This window comes from Hemicordylus capensis, chromosome 1 (assembly GCF_027244095.1).
Source record: "Hemicordylus capensis ecotype Gifberg chromosome 1, rHemCap1.1.pri, whole genome shotgun sequence".
NCBI classification, from domain to species: domain Eukaryota; kingdom Metazoa; phylum Chordata; class Lepidosauria; order Squamata; family Cordylidae; genus Hemicordylus; species Hemicordylus capensis.
Genome location: NC_069657.1, coordinates 402,463,107 through 402,485,279, shown reverse-complemented (window position 1 = coordinate 402,485,279; position 22,173 = coordinate 402,463,107).

Below are 22,173 nucleotides of genomic sequence, written 5' to 3'. Positions count from 1 at the left end.
TGAATGGGAGACTACATGTGAGCACTATAAGATAATCCCCTGAGGGGATGGAGCTGCTCCAGGAACAGAAGGCTGCACGTTCCCTACCTGGCATATCCAGATAGGACTGAGAGATTCCTGCCTGTAACCTTGGAGAAGCTGCTACTAGTCTGGGTAGACAATACTGAGCTAGATGGACCAATGGTCTGACTCAGTAGAAGGCAGGTTCCTATGTTCTCTTGTTGTTCTCATCCTTAAAATCCATGCAGCTGTCAAATATAAAGGCGAAACTGCATGTTATATTACACTTGTCTGGGGATGATGTGCTTGATTTTTATAACTGAAATAATACCTCTCTGTGTGCATATGTATGTAGCCTGAATAAGCTCAGGACCATAGTGGGGACAAAGAGTCAAATCCCCTCTCCTCCCATGCTGCAGTCCAGAATTTGAATGCCCTTGCTATTCAACTTGACATAGGAACATAAGGAGCTGCCTTATACTGAGTCAGACCATTGATTCATCTAGTGCAGTGTTCTCCACACTGACTAGCAGCTGCTTTTCAAGTTCTTCCCAGCCCTACATGGAGATGCCAGGGATCGAACCCGGGAATTGCTGAATGGCTCATTCTTTCTCATAGCTATGGGGCTGGGCCCATTCCTTTTGTGATTGGAATTCCAAACATCTTTTTCAACAGACAGATGGGGGTGGGGATGGCAATAACATTTTGCCTCCGCATAGATTCCCCAGTTTAATCAGCTTCTCAAAAATGCTATTGGCTATGGAGAGGATCATTTTGTGACACTATTAGCAGCTTCAGAGGGGTTTATTTGGATGAGGGATGTGATATGGGGAGAACGTGTTCAACGTCCCCTCATGCCACAGCCCCAAACCAACTCAGATCTCCCCCCAGCTGTTTTTATTTTTAAATGTTGAGAACATGATACTCTCATCTCTAGTTTCGCCTTTAGACACCAGGTAGAGAGCGATGAACTACAGAGAGCTCACCTCAGATTAGCACGGAAATTATCTGTACAATTTCCCCACAAATTGAAGGAATTCAAATACCAGTTTTATCTACCAAAGTTATTTTAATTTGATGTAATATTTTATTGCTGCTGCTTTTACTATTTTAGAACTTTAGGTTTTATCTCAATTTGCTGGTGTGGTTTGGGGGGGGGGCTGTTTTTAGTTTATTCTGTTTTTTGCTGTTTAATTTCTTTCAGGGTAATTTATCCCTTCATTCATGCTTTGTTTCTGGAGCAAGCAACCTTGAAAAAGCTTTAGGATGAGGTAGGAGATACATATCTGAAAATTAATAAAGTTTTTTAAAAGGAAAAATAAGGTCCATGATCCAGAAAGCTTAAAATGTGGATATTTTATTTATTTTATTTATTCAATTTTTATACTGCCCTTCCAGAAAGGCTCAGGGCAGTTGAGAAAGAGGAAAACAGAAATGGAAAATGGAAAGAAAATGAAGGATGATATTAAGGGAAATACTTCCAAGGTACAATATTGTTGGAGCTAGGACCCTGGCAGCATCAGCTCTCAGCTGCAATTTCTCATAGTGACCATGGAAGGGGGTGGGGTAGTATCATGGATAAAAGTGCTGGATGCCTCCCCTCTTTGTTCTTCCAGTGTTAGTTTCCATTTTGTCTCTCCAGAGATGCCTGTTTGCTTTGGTCTCTCTCTTCAGCCATGAACTACAGGTGAAATAAGCTTCAGGCTTTTTCACATTTGTTTGTAAGCTTTTCTTTCAATAAATCCTTGTAGTTCTTCAATACTAAAGAACTGTCTCAAAACCTCTTGCTTTGCTGCTTTCTCACCAAAATGGTTTTGCTTTGCTATTTGGGGAATGAACTGCCATTCTTCCCCTATAAAGGGTTATGGGCCCAGAAGCCAGTAAATGAAAGAGAAAAGCCTAGGAAGTTAAATAGAAAGCAAAGCAAAGAGAAAAGCTTTGAAAATGGAGACAGCACAAGGATTCCAGATGATTGAAAAGTTGCAAGGTCCTGAGTAAGAGCTCTGGTCTTTCAAGATGGAGATGCTCCTCAAGAATCATGGACTTGGCAGTGTTCTGCACACCCAGCATCCTGCAGATGCAGGAAAGGAGCAGAAAGAAGGGGACAGAGCAGATGAAAAGGCATCAGGAATGTATTGCTTGGCTGTGAGTGACCCAATCTTAGTACATCTAAGAGACAAAGAACATGCAAAGAACATGTGGGAAACTCTGAAGGGATTATATAAAAAGAAGTCTCTGGTTTCCAAAGTGCATCAAGTAAGAAAACTGAGCAAAAGAAAAAAAGGGGGAAAAAGACTTAGAGAAGGAGAACATCTGTCCAAGCACATAAATGAACTGTAAGAAATAGAAATATCTAGGCAACTGTAAGAAATAGAATTGTTAGAAATTTCTAGGCAACTTAAAGCTCAAGAAGTAATAATGTCACATGCAGTTTTGAAAGGATTGCTGTTGAATAGTTTGCCACATTACTTTGATAGTGTGACTAGTGCCTTGGAAGTCAAGGAAGATGCAGACTTACAATTTGTAATTAACCATCTAGAAGACTTTGATTTGCACAGAAGGGATGATAGGCAGCCAAAGGAAAGTGAAGAAAATGCATTTAGAACTTTGCAAAGAAATAAGAAATGCTTTATTTGTGGAAGCCCCAAACACTTGCAAAAAAGGTGTCCCAAGAATAAAGAGTTTGCAGACAAAAGAAAATCACAATGATAGTGAGTCAGCTGGGAACATGTAGTAGAGAACTTAGAAGCAATCAGGGAATAAAGCTAATAACCAAAGATATACCCTGCAAGAAAAATACCCTGCAGATAAAGTTTTGGAAGCTAAGTCTGAAAAATGCAGCAGTGACATCTGCATTGACTCAGGTGCTACAAGCAACCTGATTAAAGAAAGGGAGAGATATATAAACCTAGATACAAGTTGTAAATCCCTATATATTTGGCAGATGGAAAACTGATGTATGCAGAAGGGAAAAGATCTGCACAGTTGCTCTGAAAACTGGAGAAAGGAGAAACCACTGGATTAACAACTGAAAAAGCTTTGTATGTGCCTACTCCAGAAACAAGTCTAGTGTCTGTAAAGTATGCTACAGAAAGGGGCTATGAAGTAAAATTTAAAGGAAGGCATTGTTTCATTACACGTAAATAGGAACTACTTATGAAATCAGTTTTACAAGAGAATGGATTGTTTGAAGTAGAATGTGTGACTGAAAGGGCCAAAACTGTGAAGGAATGCACACACACAAAGGATGTCTGAACTTGTGGCACGGAAGGCTAGGCATGGAAGGTTGTGGCATGGAAGGTTAGGTTTACCAGTAAAGGTAAAGGTAAAGTGTGCCGTCAAGTTGATTTCGACTCCTGGCACCCACAGAGCACTGTGGTTTTCTTTGGTAGCGTACAGGAGGGGTTTACGATTGCCTTCTCCTGCGCACTATGAAATGAAGCCATAGAGAAGCCAAAATTATATGTCAGGCTGAAAAGTTGGATTTGATAAAGGGTCTAAAAATAGCTCCCTGCAACAATGAATCAAAGTATACATGCTGTATAAGAACAAAGGCAACATGGCCTTCCACGCAAAGAAAGAGAAACACAGTATCTTTTGGATCTCATTCATAGTGATATTTGTGGACCTATGAAAGTTAATACATCAGGAGGGAATAAATATGTTCTTACTTTCATTGATGATTATTCTAGATACACATATACCTACCTGTTAAATGAAAAGGGACAAGTAGTAGAAAGACTAAAAACTATGTTGCAAGAGTGAGCAACAAGTTGAGTAGAAAGCCACAGATCCGCCTCACTGACAATGGAGGCAAATACACTGTGAATGATATAATAAGATTCCTAGAGGAGGAGGGCATTGAACACTAAAAGACTGTTCCTTATACTCCAGAGTAATATGGAGTAGTGGAAAGAAAGAACCGTTCTCTTATGGAAATGACCAGATGCATGCTTGTAGAAGCTGGTTTGGCTATTAAATTTTGGGGAGAGGCAGTGATGACTGCTTCTTACCTGCAAAACAGATTGCCAACAAAGGCCATGAGAACAATGCCACATAAGCTATGGCATGGCAACAAGCCCACTTTGAGTCATATAAGAGTGTTTGGATTTAAAGCACACTCCTATATACCAAAAGTCAAAAGGACAAAACTCAACTGTAGATCTGAGGAAGGAAGATCCTATTTCATGAGATGTAAAAGATATAGGATTTTAGATCTTGCCACAGAAACAATTAAAATATGCAATGTAGCATACTTCAGTGAAAATGAAAAACCAACCACTAGTGAACTGCCAAACTTAGAGCCCAATTTTCAGTTCGAGGAAGAATCAAGGCAATATAGCCAAAAACTGTATGTTTTACACCTAGCAGCAATTCAGCAGAAGAGGATGCTGATGATGAACAAAGGGCATGGCATTCAACACGACAAAATAAAGGCACATTCCTGTGCCTAAGGAATGTTCCTACACTGCAAAGGGAGGAAGGTTTCAAGAACCAAGTACATGGAAATAAATTGATAACTTACCTGCAACTGAAGCACAACACTGGAAGGAAGCTGCGGAAGAAGAAATGGAAGAACTGCACAAAAATAACACATGGACACTCACAGAGCTACTTGAGGGAAGAAAGACTGTAGGGTGCAAGTTTTTTAAAATTAAGCAAAACGTAGAAGGAGATGTCCAGCATTACACTGTTTAAACTGCTGTACTGTAACAGGTCCCTTTTAGCCTAGTTAATAAAATATAGTCCTAGTTTATCCATTCATGCATGTCCTTTCTTTATCTGGTATGGGTGCAAATGCATGCATACAGGCACAATTGACTATCCAGACAGAAACTGCTGCTGAATGTCTTCAGCTATAGCAGAACCATGGTGGGAGATGCATTCTATTAAACATCCTTATCTTTTTAAAAAGAAAACTACAGATAGGGATGGTTAGGGCTAGAGATAGGATCCTTGATTAGGAACTCTAGAGCAGGAGAGAGGGTGGAATTGGTAGGTTGGTGGGTAGGTTTTATACACCAGGCATGACCTTTGTAGAGCAAGCTTGACTATCAGATGTAAATGCTGGGAGTGTATTGTTGAATACACAGGATATACAGCAAGGGAGGTTGTATCCCAGTTAAGGTGTTGAAAATCTAAATCAGTTTGGCTCACAGCTCTGTCAGTTGTTGAGAAATTGGGTTGAGGGAGGCAAAGTAGACTCATTGGATAAGACAACAGTGGCCTGTGCAGGTGCCACCAAGGGGGCAGCAGGAGGCACCTTTAACTGTAAATTAGAAGGTGCCTACCTCTCCTTCCACTGCACCAGAATGCTGTTCAGAGCAGTGGCATGCTGCCCAGCACCCACTGTGGTAAAGGATTGGCTCCACTACACAACTGGCCTCTGCACATGTGTGGAGGCCATTTGCTGGCTATGCCTCCACCAGTTGAGTGGCGGAGCTGATCTTCCGCCACAGCGGGTGCTGGGCAGTGCACCGCTGCTCTGAACAGATTTCGGGTGCGGTTGGAGGAGAGTTAAGCACCTACTAATTTACAGTTAAAGGTGCCTCCCACCACCACCCCAGCGGCTTCCGCATCGGTTGCCACTGGGATAACATGATTGAATTGGTGGGGTTGGACCAGTTCTTTATGCAGTTACCTTATGAACTGAGAGTAAACATTAAAGACAAGTCACAATAAACTGTCTTACATGCAGCTGAGATTGCAGATCAATCAGTATTAAACAGTGAGTAGTCCCCATATAGAATTAAAAGACCTGAGGTAAATAAATCAGGAAACCATGTAAGTTCTTCAAAGAAACTGTTTAACAACCTTAATTGCACAGCCTGTTTCAGAAGCCAGTGCAGGAAAGGCTATTTTGCAGAGTAATGAATACAATAGGCAGAAAACAGTCTTCAGAATTGTGTATTGGAGCAGTGTGTGTGTGTGTGGGGGGGAACTAAATAGAATGGGGGGAACTAAATAGAATGGGGGGGAAAACTAAATTATGAGCCCCTTGGGAATGGGCTACTAACTTTTGGAAACATGCTGAACACCATTCTAAGACTGTGAGATAAGAAGAGATGTCTGTCTGTCTGTCACCTCAGGCAGTGATCCTTGGGTTATTCCTCTGTCATATTTATATGTAAAATCCACATTGGATATTCCTGATCCATATCTAAAACCTTATCTAGCCTTCTTAACCCCTTCCATGTTAATATCCCAGGACTCCAATTGCCTTTATTAGCTGATGGTGCCAGGATTTCCTCCTGAACAAACTCTACTACAGCTGTTTCCTAGAACACTGTTTCCCAGGAACCTTGGTAATAATTTGATTTTTCAGATGAGTTCAAAGGTCTGTGAGCTCTGGGTTGCAATAACAAGACAGCAAAAAATAGAAAGCATGGACAAACTAAGGTGGATTTAAAAATAGACATGATAGATGGAGCTCCAATAACTGATGTAGCCTAGAAGTATCAGCAAATGTCAAAACCAAATGTTTGGAGGCTTCTTGCAAAATGTTGGCCTTTCCCAGTTCTGCCATGTGAAATATCTGAATAGAAGAGACTGTGATCAGACTTGGATTCTAAAACATGCTTTCTGTAATAGAAAAACCTCTATTCTAGGGCTGCCTTCAGAAATTGTTAAGAACTACAGGTTCAGTGAGCCTGCGGTTCTCTTGCGTGTCCCGTTACACACTCCTAGACAACCTGGAGCTGTGGTCTTAGAGCCTGCAAAGGGGTGGAAACTGGCTGTGTGGGTTTTCCAAGACCTAAGAAAGAAAGCTGCGCCAGACAATGGAATCCAAGCAGTGGAAGCAGCTTCCTCCCTGTTTGGGTGAGTTGCCCAAACCAGATTACACCCTCCAGCCTCTGGACCCTCGGTTTGATAAGTGAACCTTACATGCAACTGAGGGTTAAATTGGAGGCTGGGGGTGGAAATTGGAGTTGTGATTGGGTCCCAGACCCATGGCCATGTGGGGGGGGAGGGGTCAGCAACCTGAAGTGAGTTTGCCTCAGGTTTCCTGTGATGTCTGAAGGTAGCCTAGGGCCACCATCAATATCTCCCATCATCTGAGAATAATCTGCCTGTTGATATGAATACATGTCTAGCTGTCATAGGGCCAGTTCAGATGATACTATCAACATGTGATTAGATTCCTCTACCTGTATGATGATGATGATGATGATGATGATGATGATGATGATGCTATTTACACACAGTCTACCAGATGTTATTGACTGGATTTGGTTCTTTAATTATCAGGCCCTTTTCAATGGTCTAGGATAACTGAAGAAAAATTAAAGATAGCATCATAGTATTCATGCTGTCACGAGTAGTGTGGCCTTCTGTAGCTGATGATGATGATGATGATGATGATGATGATGATGATGATTTTATCATATTTCTATACCACCTGATACAAAAATCTCCAGGTGTTGTATACATTAAAGACCACAAGTATTAAAATAGTTAAAATTCACAAAGAAAATCACAGATAAAAACATATTAATTTTGTTTTTAAAAAATCAATTAAAAGCCCGAGAAAACAAGTATATCTTGAGGATCTTTCTGAAAACAAACAGAGAAGGGATGCTCTTATTTCAACAGGGAGCACATTCCAAAGCCCTGGGGCAGCTACAGAGAAGGCCCAGTGCTGAGTTGCCACCTAACAAGCTGGCAGCAAAAAACCCAGGACCTCTCCAGATGATCTTAGTAGGTGACAGGGTTCATGACAAAGAAGGCGCTCTCTTAAATACCCTGGACCCAAGCATTAAGGACTTTGTAGGTAATAACCAGCACTTTGTATTTTGCATGGAAACTTAGCAGCAGCCAGTGCAATTCTTTCAATACAGGTGTTATATGGGATCTTCGAGTTGTCCCTGAGACCAAGCTGGCTGCCACGTTCTGAACCAATTGTAATTACCAAACCATGTACAAAGACAGACCCATGTACAGTGCATTGCAAGCCTAGAGGTTACCAGTATATGCACCATTGTTTTAAGGTCATTTACCTGCAGAAATGGTGGTAGCTGATAACAGCCAAAGCTGATAAGAAAGTGCTCCTGGCCACAGCCTCAACCTGAGGCAGTGAGAGGTCTATCAACAGTGAGAGGTCTATCTCACTGATCCTCAAGATATATCAAGATATATCAACAGATCAAAAAGATCTGTCAAAAGATCCTCAAGATCAAAAGTGTGATCTTTTCTCCCCTTAGGGACCAGGATGAGTTGGTCAGGGTGAGGAATCTGCATTGGCAATATCAAAAGATCCTCAAGATATATCAACAGTGAGAGGTTTATTAACCTGAGAGGTCTATCAACGGCTACTAGTTGGAGGGCTATAGGCCACCTCCAGCTTCAAAGGCAGGATGCCTCTGAGTACCAGTTGCAGGGGAGTAACAGCAGGAGGGAGGGCATGCCCTCAACTCCTGCCCGTGGCTTCCAGAGGCATCTGGTGGGCTACTGTGCGAAACAGGATGCTGGACTGGATGGGCCTTGGGCCTGATCCAGGAGGGCTGTTCTTGTGTTCTTATGAGAAACCAGGGAGTGTTGGGGGTCCAGAAGCACTCTGCTAGCTTGGGGGTTCTACAGGCTTTAAAAATTTTCACTTACCACCAGGTTTGGCAGCCTGGGAGGGTGTTGCCGCGGCTATGGGGGGATCTCCATCTGTTTCTCCTCCCTCTGCTGGCCTACCCTGGTCTCTGAAGGGCTATTTGGGCCCTTTCTGAGGTGGCAATGGCTGCCACACATCCTGAAGACCCTATTACCCACTGGTTACAGATACTTTAAAGTAATTTACATAGAATGGGAAGTGGAAATATTGTATTATGTTTGTATATGGGTGCCAGGGTTTGGTTTGGTTTTGTTGTTTTTTGTTTTAAGGAGCAGGGGGATGATATATAGATGTTTTCTTGTTGTTCATTTCACTAGCTTGTGGGCTACACTCTGGGAATATTTCCCTAGTAGTGCAAATTGCTGAGGCAGGTTATAGAAACAAGCAGCTGACAACCTCGTTTGCCTAAGATTAAGTACACAGAAAGTCATTTCACATATCACTGATCTTTCTCCAAACTAAATAGCTCCACCTCTGTTTTGCCTCATGTGTTTATGTTCATAGATCTTAGTATAGAGGCAGACAACACAATTGCTCAAAAGGTTGGAGAAGACAGGAAACCTCTTCTCCCCACTTCCCCTACAATCCAGTCACATACTTGGAAACTTCCCCATCTCCCCCACCACCCCATTTGCATATGATTTAACAGATGGGAAGGTGCAGCATGTCTATTGAATTGCCCCCAGGAATCTGCAATCCAATATTTAGGAATCTCTACTCTGCCTGTGTCACCTTAAATGGTGCAGCAGGGAAATGCTTGACTAACAAGCAGAAGGTTGCCGGTTTGAATCCCCACTGGTACTATATCAGGCAGCAGCGATATAGGAAGATGCTAAAAGGCATCATCTCATACTGCATGGAAGAAGGCAATGGTAAACCCTTCCTGTATTCTACCAAAAGAAAACCACAGGACTCTGTGGCCGCCAGGAGTTGAAATCGATTTGATGGCACACTTTACCTTACCTTTACTCTGCCTGTACTATGTTGGGACTACCTCTTTTAGGTCTGCAGGATCATGCGGGGAAGAAATGACTCAGGCTGAAAGGTAAAGGGCACAGCTTAGGAAATGCTAGTTAAGGACATGCTAAACAAAAGAAATCTCTTTGTATTGACTATTGCTATAGGTGCACCACACATATGAACAATTTAGCATGGGCGAAAGCTTCAGAATCTCCACACAGTGGATATTAGAGGCCCATTCATTTCCCAGAAACTCAGCAAAGCTTACCTTCTCAGTTTTCACAGATGAATACAGGGAGACGTAACATCGCAGTTCTCATACCAAGGATCTTTCTTGTACATGCAAACATAGTCAAACTATTCCTTGAAACTCTTACCCAGTCTTAAAGGTCCTGCTCCAATTTTTATATGATGTATTCAGTTATGGTACACATAGAGGGGTGTCATCAGGGCACTTGCATGGGCAAATATCATTGTTTGAATTCTGTGAACAAAACTAAGGTAGGAAAAAACCATGAGTGGGCTACACAGCCAATGCAGATTCCTCACCCTGACCAACTCATCCTGGTTCCTAAGGGGAGAAAACCATACCTTGGGTGGCAGAATGGGGTAGAAGATGGTGGTCCTGGTGATGGCAGCCTGCTGCAGAGGCGTATCTAGGGAAAATAGCACCTAGGGCAAGGACTGAAATTGTGCCCCCTGTCCAAATATATGACACCCATCTTTCAGATAACTTTACCTTAATGTCAGCTGAAAAATACAAGTCAAGCTTGTTACTCTTTTAATATTTCAAAAACTATTTAGCAGTGGATGTAGCCAGACCAAGAAAATGCTAGAAAACTACAAATTTCAGTATGCTGGGGCTCATGAAATACCCAAATATTATGCGGAGTTGTACTTGGAAAAACTAAATAGAAGTGCCTGTCTAACTCTCTGCTATGCATTGTAGCATCATGAATACATAAGTTTTAAAAATAAATGGAGAATTTGACTTTTCCCAGATACTCTGAAAATAATTAAATGATATGCAGAGTAAACGGTGTCACTGCTTGGAATATATCCTAGTATTTCAGAAAGACAGTTAAAATGAGAGAAAGAGCAAGAAACTCCCAGTGGGCCTTAATACTAAGGATTTCACATTGATTCAAAGACAAACTCATCATTAATAGCCATATTATTAAGACATCACATTTAACTCACTTATCACAAGAAGCAAAGTAAGAGCAAATGGATACAATCTTAGCTCATAAACTTCAGCTCAGTATTCACAAGCCCTGATTCTCTGTTCATAGTGCCAACATGAATATGTGTACAGTGACTTATATTATATTATTTTTTTTAAAAAAATAAATTACCTGTATCCCCTTTGGGGGACTTCCTAAAGGCTGTGGGCGGTCTGCAAAGTTTCCCACTGGCCTCTAGGGCCTCACAGGCACCATTTGAGCATGTGCAGTGGTCATTTTTTAAAATAATTTTTTTTAAATGGCTGCTGAAAACAAAATGGCCACTGTGCGTGCTCAAATGGCCGCTGTGCATGCTCAAATGGCCTCTGTGAGGTGTGGCATGCCCTAGGGCCTCACAGAGGCCATTTGAGCATGCCCAGTGGCCATTTTGTTTTTGGTGGCCATTTTTTTTAAAAAAAAATTAAGAAATTGCGCCCCCTTCAAGTGGCACCCGGGGCACTTGCCCTGCCTGCCCTACCCTAGATACGCCCCTGGCCTGCTGTTCAGCCCACAGGGAAGTCCCTTCCTATTTGGGCATCATTAGACAATGTTTTGGGCATGGCTTCTTTACCCCAGTATGACTTCTTAATGAAACACAAGGCATTTTAGGCTATTTCATTTGTTGAGGATCTAGCTGTGCAGCGTTTGGTGAGCTATCAACCTCTGACCCAGTAGATCATCATCTGGCATCTGAGAGGCAACCCTTCCTGGCTGCCCCAAAGCAGCGTATGGGTTTTGGTTGGCTGCCCTTTGGGGGGCTGGATAGAAATATTTTGGCCCTCATTGCCAGGACCCATGTTTTGGGGCTGTGCAAAAAGCATCCCTCCATAAGATGCATTAATAGGACGAGACTGTGGGACCATAGTCTCCATTAACTTTTCACCTCGTGCAAACTCAAGCGGTTTGGCACCAAACTGGTCATTAAGCCTCAGGCTGAGTTTGGCAGTGTGCCTCCAGGTTCAGGTGTAAACAAACCAAAACAGGATGTGCCTACCCCTCCCCTAACATAGGCAAGCCCGCTGAATAGGCCACTCAAAAACAAATTGTTCTGGGTGGAGATACTCCTTTCTTAGAGATAACAGTTGGAATGTTTCCTAGGAGAAGCACAGAAGTGGTCATTTCCCACCCTATTAAGTTTGACAAATTGGCTAACAAAGACATAGGAGGAGATACTTTGGAGTAAACAATGTATCTGTCTCAACTCCACAGTCTTGATATTGCAAGCAAATATAGACCCATTATCTCCATACACAAGAACATTTACACAGCCTGATCTGCCTTTGCCCACAAGGACACACATGCGGTGACTCCTCCATCCATCCCCACAATGAACTCTGTTGTCCTGCAAAGAAACTCCTTGCTCTCCAGGATGGGATGGCCACATGATTGGATCAAGAGTTGCTCCAGGACACGTTTTGCAAGTATAACTACTCTAAGCTACATGTCTTCAGAGTCCAGAGTCTAGAATCCCCAGAACCTTCATGTCCATTTGTTGCTGTTTAATTGGAGGTGAACTGAATAAAGTTGTGGCTCTTGCTTCCAATTAAGTCTTGTTTCTTCATTGGTAAGGGTGCTGCTAGAAACACACTTTTGCTGTCAGTGCACCGTTAATGCCGAGCTGGGAGGAAGTTACCCTCCGCATTAAAACTGTGTGCTTGAAGAGAAAAGGAGCTGCCAGAAATCCCCTTCTCTCCCAGTGTGCTGCTTTTATCGCTAGCTGCTAGCTGCTAGCTTTTTAGTGCTAGCTCTCCTCAGGCAGAAGAGAGCTGGTCTTGTGGTAGCAAGCATGACTCGTCTCCTTAGCTAAGCAAGGTGCACCATGGTTGCATATGAATGGGAGACTAGAAGTGTGAGCACTGAAAGATAGTCCCCTCAGGGGATGGAGCCGCTCTGGGAAGAACAGAAGTTTTCAAGTTCCCTCCTTTGAGGGGCTGAGAGAGAGTCCTGCCTGCAACCTTAGAGAAGCTACTGAGCTAGACAGACCAATGGTCTGACTCAGTATACGGCAGCTTCCTATGTTCCTATGAAGTCCAGTTCAAACATTGTTGTACAAGTGTGCAGATGTCTTTATACATGTACATGTGACTGTGTGAATGACTGTACCTGTGTTCATTTTAAAAGTAAATCTGGATACAGGCCCTTTAGATGCATAGTACAGATAAGACATGTACTTCTGTAACCTGAGTTCAACATTACATATTTACCCAAATCTAGGACGATGTTTTTGCCAAACTGCTTACAATGTAAATTGGTGATCATTTTAAATTTGCATACCAAGGCAGCCAGCTGAGCATAGGAGCGCCCCATGATTAGCTCTGAGAAGCAGCCCCTGCAGCCCCAGAACCAGCATGCCTTTTGCCATATCCCCTCCTGCATGGTGTGAAATCATTGGGGAGGACAGGGAGGAAGTCCTCCCCAGTTAGGCAGAAAAACACCCCACTAGGCATAGGGAACCTAACTGGGAACCTAACCGTTCTGGAAATTGTCCAAGGGCTGCTTGCCTAGGAGCCTGCTAGGGGTATGCAATTAGATTCATCATTGAATCAATTCGGTTCTAGGGGTATGCAATTAGATTCATCATTGAATCAATTCGGTTCTAATCAGGGTGATTCTCAAATTCGACCCTGAATTGAATCACCCTCAAAATAGAGAGCCAAGGGCCTCTATTCGGGGTCAAGGAGAATCACTCCCGATTCGACCCAAATTACCTCTGGCTGGCTTGTGGGAGAGTGTGTCTCTCCTCCCTTCCTCAGCTCCTCCTCCTCTTTTGTGTGCTGCTACTGCTGCTAGAGGTGACTCTGGTGGAGAGAGAAGAAAATTGTCTTTGAATGTGCTTTTTCTGCAAAAATTGTAGATGCGGATGAATAGGATTTCTGAACAAAGATAGTAAGGGGGTCTGGGGAGGAGGTGAACTGGTTTGCTCAGGAAGGGTCCAGGGAAAGCAAGGTGGATGACAGATGCATGCAGGTCGATGCACTTTTCTTCTCTTCTATTTGGAGCTGAAGTTGAACTCAAGATAGCTGCTGGATCCAAAAGACTGTCACTTTCTCTCTCTGTGCCCCTCTGCCTCGTGTCTCAGTGGAGTGGAGTAGAGATTAGCTAACACACTCTTTCTATATGTTACATCTTTCACATATCCCCAGCCTTATTCTCGCCCATAAATCATTTGGCCTTTTTTTGCCCTTCTCAAACATGCAGCATCCTCTGTGCATGTCTACTCAGAATTAAGCCCTATAGATTCCAATGGGATGTACTCTCACATAAGTATGTATAAGGCAAGGAGATATATATATATATATATATATATATATATATATATATATATATATATCCCTGTTTAAATCTTCTGATTTAAACCTGGTGATTTATTTCCCTCCAGGCTTTCTGTTGTTTCCTCTTATCTCTGACAAGGCAATTCTTTGTCTGGAGCTACAAAGCTCTGTATGAAGCCTTGGATTATGTCAGAGAGTTTATGAGCATGAGAAAAGTGCACACCCCCAGCCTCACTGATTAATCTTAGCCATCCAGCGAACCTGTGAGGCTTACAGCCTGGGCTGCTCCAGTAACTGACTTACATTCAGACTACATTACCCATGAGTAATCCCATTAATTTAAATAAGTAACGTGCTTATAAGTGACATACTCCAGATGTAAGCCAGCCAGTGACTATAACTGGGAAGTTAACACAGTATTAGTTAATAGCCTAGAAAAGAAATGCTGTACATGGGATTGTAAACTGCACTGACTCAGAGTGCCTCTTCCTGAGTCCATTCTAGAAGCAGGAAGATTAAACATAAAGTCCTGGGAAGGACATGTCCTTCCTGCTGCCTCAGGGAGTGGGTCAGCTCCAAATGTGGGGAGTTTGTAGTCTCTACTTTTGAAGCTGACCCAGCCCCTTAGGGCTAGGGATGTGCACAGAACCAGCTTTTGCGCATGTGTGGCAGCAGGCAAAATGGCCGCCGCCCCAAAATATGGAGGCCCGAATGGGCCGCGGCAGTGATGACCAAGGCCGGGGGGGAGGGGGAACCTTTGCGGGCCTGCCTGCAGCCTAGAGAAAGCCCCCCGAAGGGGCTAAAGGTAATTTTATTTATTTATTTATTTAAAAAAATTCACGGATCCCCCTCGGGCAGTTGGGGGGGAGGGTTGGCTTGAGGCAGGACCAAACAGGGGGTGGTTCAGTCTGACTTTGAGCCTTCAGACAGAAGCGGCTTGATGTCAAACCTTTCGAACGTTGAGCCAGTTCTGCACATGCCTACTTAGGGCTATTTGAGGAGGAAGGAAAAAATGAAATAAAATCATATGGTAGCTTTCACACACACACACACACACACACACACACACACACACACACACCCCTATGTGTGGGGGCAGGAGACAGTTTGCCCCATATTTTTAAATGTAAGTGTGCCTCAGGATGTGCCTCAGGATGAAAAAGGTGGGGAAACCCTGAGCTAAACAATATTGGATTTCAGTTTGCAATGCAACTGAAAATGTAATTCATACTAAATTAGACATAAATCCCCTCCTTTTCCTATTATCTGATACAAAAGAGCTACCAAAGGAATTTGTTGAATTAGACGTATATATGATGACAGCAGAGGATGCTGTGCTAAATCATGGAAATTAAGAGCAATCCCTACAGTGCCTGATTTGGAAGCCTAACTGTACTATTTTGGAGTGATGGCTAAGCTGATATTAGAGTAAAAGAAGCCAGGCAGAAATATCACATGGTAATAGAAAAACTGACTATTTGGCATCCTGACTAATAAACAGCCAGTGCAGTAGAGCTGCATTCCAGCCTGGAGTCGTGGTGGCACATATGGATGGGAACAAAGACATCCTCCCTTCCTTCTGCAGGTACCTGCAACACCTGAAAATACGTCCCTGAGCCCCATACATATTTTGGTGGCACAGGCAGCTGTGGAAGAAGGGGGAGATAATATTGCCCCCGCCCCCTATGTGTGCCACCACAGCCTTGGTCTAGAAGAAATACCATGTCTTCCGATATATCACTGAGAGAGATATTGTGAGATAAGACTTCACCTCTCTCTACTTCCCTCTAGCATATAGGGTGCAACTGGAAGAAAGAAAGGTGGAAAAAATTCTCAGTTTGGCAGAGACTTATTTGAGTCTGAAAAGAGAGAGCAGACATTTTCCCTGCTGTTTCTTATCCATAAGAGCATAAGAACATAAGAAAAGCCCTGCTGGGTCAGGCCCAAGACCCATCTGGTCCAGCATCCTGCTTCATAAAGTGGCTTACCAGGTGTCTCTGGGAAGCCCACAGGCAAGAGCTGAGGCCATGCCCCCTCTCCTACTGCTACTCCACACCTCCATGCACGTGAAACAAGAGTCCACCTTTCTTCCAAGTCCATTTGCCATTTCTGCTTTCTCCTGCTTCTCTAAACTGCAGAAGAAATTAGAGAACACCTTGCTTCTTCTGGAATCACTCTAACATAACAGAGATAATGGAGTTGGAATTGTTAATGAGGAGCATTTGAGGCTTCACTGACCTGATAATTTTGGGCCCCTGATCATAACACCCAAGAATTACCATTTGCTCCATCCTGGACCAGGGTGAAAACATGCTGTTAAATCTACAGTCCCTCCACTTGCCCGTTCTCCAGCCTCTGCATTTGGATCCAGCCATAACCCCTAATGTTATGTATGGGCATAGCTCGGGGAGAGGGGGTCCATGTTTTCCCCTCTCCCCAGCAGCCCCTCAGAGTGAGGGAGATAATGAAGAAAGTAGGGGTGCTGGAGATGGGGGTCTTTCAGAAGCTGGGAGGCCCGGGTTCTTTGAACCCATCCGCTCAATTATAGCTACAACCCTGGATTTATTATATAAAGGAATAGCTAATTATACATAAAAGTGCTGGACTAGATTCCTTGCTAAGATTGTGTACAGATGATGCTTCCCCCCCCCCCCCACATGACAGGAATGGATTTGGCTGCCCCCTTTGCACAATGGTGGTGCTAACTATTTTCTTGCAGTAGTAGTGGCTGACATACAGGTACTGTGCTGAAAATAGAGGATAGCGATGCACTACTGTGAGGATACCAAAAACCCCACCTGTGCGGCTGTAGGTCTGTTCTGCTCCTATGAACTCCTGCACAATCGCAGGCTGCAGTTAATATTTCCATTAGGAATAATGGAAGTATCATATGAAAGACCAAAGTTAGGCAGAACATATATTGGCCCAGTTCACAGGCATGGGCCCAGTTAAAAAAACATTATTTTATATTTGTACCTTCAAGGAGCACAGAGTGGTTTACATATGGTTCCCAGATGGTTTCACATCCAAGCACAGCACAGACGCAGCCCTCCTTAGCTGGCACCTGCAGACTTAGTTTCTGTTCCTCTGGGACTAGTGTGATAAAAACAGACTATATCAATCTGTGTGGGAAATGGAAGGTTTGGCTCACTGGGGATATTCCTGAAAAGGCAAAGTATGAATGAGTCCTCTTGCAATAAATGGGACTCAAGATACAGCTAAATCCCATTCCATTACTTTATTGGCTGACATATCACACAAGGGATGCAGGCGGCTGGAGCATATCCCACACCCCTGCATGCAACAGCGCTCCATCATAAAGCTTTGTGCATGCAGTTGTGCAATATGACAGCTATGATTCCCAACTGGTGTCATGCAACTGCGTGGCTAGAGCTTTATGACAGAGTGCTGCTATCCTGTAGTGTAGCTCCATTGGCAGTGCCAACATGTGTGCAGGGATATGGGCGGTACTCTCGCCACCCATGTTTCCTTGCACGGTATGTCGGCCATGGTTTAATACTAATTATTAATACTAATAATAATACTAATTATTATCTTATTTTTAATGTGTAATTTTTATAATCTTATATTGTTGTAAATGCTTTGTAAACCATCTTGAGATTGTTTTAATGAAAGGAGGCAAAAGGTTTAACCATAAATAAAATAAAGTATAGATATCTGAACAAGGAAAAAAAGCATGCTTTAAACCGAAGTTATGATTCCAGGCCAAGGTTCCCTGGGAACTGTAGTATGACAAAGCTTTTAGGCTCTTTGCACTATGGATATTTGTATTAGGGGATCTTTCCTATTGGTAAGGCTTAATGGCCTCACGAATGCACAAGCAACAACCCTTCACAGAGAATTCTGGATGGTAAAGTTTGGGTGGTAAACTAAGAGAAAGAGCGGGGAGCATCGTAAAGAGTTGTGGAGGCCACTAAGACTTGACACTGAATGGTTTTCTTCTGAATGACTTGTTTATTTCTGAGCTTCCAGGTCACAGACATTTTTGGAAAATTCTCTACAAACGCTGGGAAAGAGTGAACCCAGTCCCAATTGAGACGGGTAGGTTTGCCCATTTTTAATTAAAATATCCTTTTATATTATAATGGATATTTTGAAATGGCTTTCCAACACTTGTGCTAAATACAATTATGCATTCAATTTAATTTGTTTAATATATCTGCAAAAATAATAAAAGGCAGGACAATTAAGGAGCCTTCTGAAAAGACATAAGGTTCATTTAGCACAGGAATTCAATCATAGTTCTCTCCTTTTTAAAAAATAAAGTGAATGACTGGTTTTCATTAGATGTTTTAATTAGAGTTTGTTAATGGAAACATTACACAAATTATACTCAAAGACAAACAGCCCAAAAATGTTAACAAAAGGAAAATGCTGTGTCATTGGAGAAGGCAGATTTCAGGCTACTTCTAACACAATCACACCCAAGAGAAGAACTGAATAACCACTTTGCTCACTGAACAGTGGCAGATACTTTGCAGGGCAGGTGGCATATACCTGCACATTCAGCTCATGCAAATACATAAGTACTTAGGATAGTGTTCTTGGACTTTTGATGCCTATCTGTCTAGGTGGTTAGATCCAGACTGTTTGGTTCAATGGTCCAATATCGAACTGAAAACCCCGGATCGGTATTGGACCGCCCTCCCACCCGCCATTAATTTTTTTTTTAAACAACCTCTCACCACCCCCCAGTCTGAGGGCTGAGATTTGGCCATGGGGATGGTCTCCAGAAATACCCCCTCTCCGGACCACTGTGCATGCCAATGGGACTCTGCGTGGCTGGGTCATGACCCAGGCCATGCAGAGGCCCATTGGGCATGTGCATCAGCCTCCAAAATGGCCACTGCCATGGGGGTGAGACCTGGAATGGGCTGAAGACTTCCAGAACCAGGCAATTTGCCACACAATGGAGGCTGGGGGGGAACCTCCAGAGAAACCCCCCCCCCCGTGGCCTTGCAGAAGCCCCCCAGAGGGGGTGAGTAAAAATAAAAAAAATTAAATTAATTTTTTTTTAAAAAATCTCAACCTCCCCCCCAAACTGAGCCGAACCAGGGTGCTTCCAGGGGGTGCAGAACCAAACTGCCCCCATCCAGTTTGGTTCCGGTTTGGCCTCGAACAGAACCGGGCCAGCCAGTTTTGTGCACACCCCTAGTCTACAACACTCTCAGGACCCTTCACTATCCACCTCTCCTCAATATCCTAATGGGGGTGCCACTCATAATCAGACTTTTCACTCTTCTGACCCACTCCCTCTTTATATGCATACCTTCTCCATCCATCCCAGCTATTACATCCAGCTTTCTTTCTTCTGTTATCACAGGCAGATCTATAATTGAGCAAACATGTGCAATTAACAGGGCCATCACTGGCGGGGGGGGGGGGGGGGCTGTGTTCAAATTTCTGACTTTAATCAAAATTTCCCCATAGGCATCAATGGGAAACTCAAAAACATTAATGTGTTGATGCCTATGGCCTCTCCTCCACTGCAAATGATGCATGGAGTATTATTAATTGGCAGGGATAATAGGGACTGCAGTCAAGCCCATGATCTCTGGCAGGAAATGATTCTCATCATGTCATTTGCAACCAAGAAATTTCTTGGAGAAGTTGGAGGTAGGGATGTGCATGGAACCACACCTCCATGGTTCGAAGGCAGTGGGGGCGACTCTTTAAGGGTGGGGGAGGGTGCACTCACCCCTCTCGCAGCTTTCCCACTGCTGGCACCATTTATTTCTAAAAACCTTTGGGGCGGCAGTGTACCTCCCTGCCACCCCGTTGCCCTCATTGGCTGGAGGTACCGGGCATGTGTGTGCCCGTCGGGTGCGCGTGCGCGTCGGATGGGTGCGTGCGCACATGATGAGCGCACATTTGCCTAGTACTTCTGGCCACTTCCGGCCAGTGAGGGCAACAGGGCAGCAGGGAGGCATGCTGCCGCCCCGAAGGTTTTTAGGAACAAACGGCGCCGGCACGGGGAAAGCGGCAGGAGGGGTGAGTGCACCCTCCTCCACCCTTAAAGCGCCTTCGTACTTTGAACCAGCCACATGTTCGAACCTGTTCCGAGGTCTGCAAAAGGGCCTCTGAACGGGTTTGTGCACATCCCTAGTTGGAGGGCTTGGTAATGAGGGCAGGATAATGGTGTAGGGGCTTGGAAAAGGTGGGATTTTAGAAGGGAAGGGGGAGCACTAGATAATTTGACTTTTTTGAGGGCTCAGCTTAAGAAACATCTTGAGGTTTTGTAAGCATCTGCTTGAATGCTCAAAAAGCCCAAATAATTTGGGGAGGGGTGAGCCAGATGGGGCTTATATATCTCAAGATACAAACAAGTCATGTCTACTGGGTCCTAATGCCCTAAGATTTCATGCCTAATTTTTTCATCCTCCGCCTCTGTTGAGTGCCTTATAGCAAGACTGTCCTCATCTCAGATAGGCAAGTGAACCCTACACCAGCTCAGAGGTAAAATCTTACGGTACTTTACCCAATAGTTTTGAAAGTAGATGAATGCACATCCATCGCCCACTGACTGCATATATATATATATATATATATATATATATATATATATATATATATATATATTCCCATATGCATTTGTCCTTGCCAATGCACACTATTGATGGTTATGGTTAGGCTCAACATGGCTGGTGAACTCTACATGGCAGGAATTTCATGCTGGCTGACTGCTCGAGTCAAAGGCTGTTGCTTTTTCAGGGTCCCTGCTTTGTTTCCTCCCTCAAATTTCTACTCTATTATTAATTTATTTATTCAATGTATATACCGCCCTTCTTAAAGTGCCTCTGGGAGGCTTATATTCTTTACATTTTCCTTTAGCACACTTTACAATTACTTTAGCACACAAGCAGAGGGCAGAAAGCACATGAAACATCAGACATGACCTTTGTGGTGAATTATGGACTCTCTGGTAAGGTGGAAGGCAGGAAGGTAATATTGGGCAGGGTGACCTTGTGCCAGAGGGCAAGTATGATAACTGGGGGGATTTTCAGTCTTAATTTTATGGTATGCTCAAGCATGAATGGTGGAGGGGGGAAAACAGGCACTTCACACCAAAGATACGAAGGACAAATGCATGAAAAAAAAATGCATGTATTCCTTTACATTACTTAAAAGCAAGTGTCTGATACTTTCTCAGTAAGCTATTTTGAATATTTTAAAAGGAACTTAAGCTGGCCTTTGCATGTCTGTGCCCTTCAGACATGAAGAGAAGGCGTCAACAGGGCTCCCATCCCTTCCTTTTCAAGCCACCCACTCGCACAGCCTGAAGTGTCGAAAGACCTTTTGGGAGGCATTTCCACTGTGTTTCATTCTCTGACTGCAAAGTGCTCCATTTGTGAGTTTAGGTTAATGTAAGTAATGGTCTATAAGTCAAAAGGATTCTAAGCACAGAGTGTTTTTATGCCAAAGGCATTTATTTATTTTTTAATAATCATATCAGTTGCTGAACATGCTATAAAACCAAAGTAGTCTAATAAAGATGAGCAGATTCTACAATGCTAGGTGCCAGAAGCCTGTGTGTTTTATATGAATATGGATAGATTTAACGTTTTATAACATTTCACTCCTCTGAGGCTTTACAGCTTGGTAGGAAATGTGCTGCCAGTGGGAAGAGAGTTTGTTGTGCAAGTGGGAGTGACATTTGTCTGGGAGCGCAATTTGTTTTCACCTTTTAAAAAAGTAATACCCCCCAAGCGGGGGGAATAAGAAGCACTTTGAGCATTCTGGGAAACACTGATCAAGGAAAGGGGGAGATCATCACCTATTTAGTCATCTTCCAGAGGTTTTTTTTTTTAAGGGTGTCTTTTTTGCTTGGAAGGAATCCAGAATAGCTGGACTATCTCCAGTTGGAGCTTGTCAAATGGTTACATGAAGATGGAAAGTGATTTGGATCCATCCTCCCTTTTCCCCATGGATAGTTAAGCACAACATCTCTCTCTCTCTCTCTCTCTCTCTCTCTCTCTCTCTCTCTCTCTCTCTCTCTCTCTCTCTCTCTCACACACACACACACACACACACACACCAGTGTTCCCTCTAACAGGGATTCCAAGCTGTTGTTGACTACAACTCCCCAAATCCCCAGCCA